The 1,602-nt window shown below is 50.6% G+C and overlaps 1 pseudogene; it reads left to right on the top strand.

Moving 5' to 3' along the window:
• Positions 1 to 803, top strand: part of LOC110326098 — a 1,486-nt pseudogene extending 683 nt beyond the window's left edge.
• Positions 804 to 1,602: the final 799 nt, after the last annotated feature.

Genomic DNA, 1,602 nt, shown 5'->3' on the forward strand with positions numbered 1-1,602 from the left:
TGAGTTCCAGGACAGCCAGGGCTATACAGAGAAACCCTGCCTCGAAAAACCAAAAAACAAACAAACAAAAAAACCCCAAAACAAACAAACAAACAAAAAAAGATGTATTTGGGCAGATGTGCCCCCCAGGGCCTGGAGCCGTGGCGCTGGCCTGATGTACCTGTATCCCTACTGCCCCTCTGCAAAAGATGCTGCCGGGCACAGGCTCAGCAGGCATGGTGTTCTACCACCCCTATTGCCATGACATGTTTACAGTTCTAGGGGAGACCACAGGATGCTGCACCCTGAAATTCCTCATTGTCCAGAGGGTGCCCAGATTCTACAAAAGCGTTCTCAGAACTCACTGTCTACCTTTGATCTAAGCCAACTTCAGAGCCTGCCTGAAGGCTCTGAAGTATCTTCTCTTCCTGGATGTGAATAGGGTCTCTCCAGATACACGGTCACCTATCTGCCTTGTGGACGATGAGAAACTAGCCTACGTGATCCAGAGACACTGCAAGGTGCACGATGTCCTCCACACTCTGCCGGGAATGCTCACCAACATTCTGGGAGAGACTGTAATAAAGTGTTTTGAGGCTGTGCAGACTGGACAATCCGTGTGCACCCTGGTAGTACTCTCCGGACCCACCCGCCTCCATGCTCAGAGCAAGTGTATGCTCAGAGCCTGCAAATATTGCTCTCTGAGTTGCTCACTTGTGTGCAGGGCCCCGTGAGTTCTCAGTATCCACCAGCAGTGTTGAGGGCAGTCCCTGACAGCCCTGCAGGAGGAGTTGGGCATCTGTTCTAACACATCCAGGGCCTGAGCTGCCACACAGGAAGGGCAGAACCTGCCTCGCCACACCCTGCCTTCCTTGGGATAAAGGAGCCGTTTCCACTACCTTTGTTTCTTCCCTTTGAACCTTGAACCAGAGTGTCACTTACGATTTTATAGTCATTGCTGTCATATTCCTTAGGGGCCAGCCCAGGAGAGAGAGAGTCAGGGAAGTGGGGCCCCAGAAGCTGTGAGCTCTCCAAGCAGAGCAGCGCGCATGCCTGAATCATATGTATGCCTTGGATCATACTTGATTGCTCAGGTCTGAAGCCTCACTTCTGGACAGACACTCTGACAGGGCACTCTGTCGAGCTTGGTCTTCGAAAGCTTGATTACTACACCCTGTTCCCATGATCTGAGAAGACTGGTGATGGGGAGAAGGTGTGTCTGCTGTCCGAGTAAAGCTCCCATCAGGACGAGAAATCAAGTTGATGCGAGGTGAATTTGTGACAGCTTAGACTGTCCGTTTGTAGGCTCTAGAATTGAGAGGCCAAATTTTTTAAGTTCAGACTACATTTTAGAGAACCTGACCTAAGTTTGAACTCAGGTAAACTAACAGGCTGGTAACTAGCATTAGTTTCCAAGTTGCCTCCCAACAAAACCCAAGCCTAGCTCCAGTCTCTAGGCCAATCCCCAGCAAGACCAGCATTTCTAGGTTACACCTTCAACAAGACCTGCACCCAGGTTACGAGCCCACACCCTGCCTAATGACCACCAATGCAGAGGGAAGCAGAAGTGAAGTTTATGATCTGACTCCCAGTACCAGCCAATCATGTTAAAGGCCACAGCAG

Source organism: Mus pahari, chromosome 9 (assembly GCF_900095145.1).
Source record: "Mus pahari chromosome 9, PAHARI_EIJ_v1.1, whole genome shotgun sequence".
NCBI lineage: Eukaryota > Metazoa > Chordata > Mammalia > Rodentia > Muridae > Mus > Mus pahari.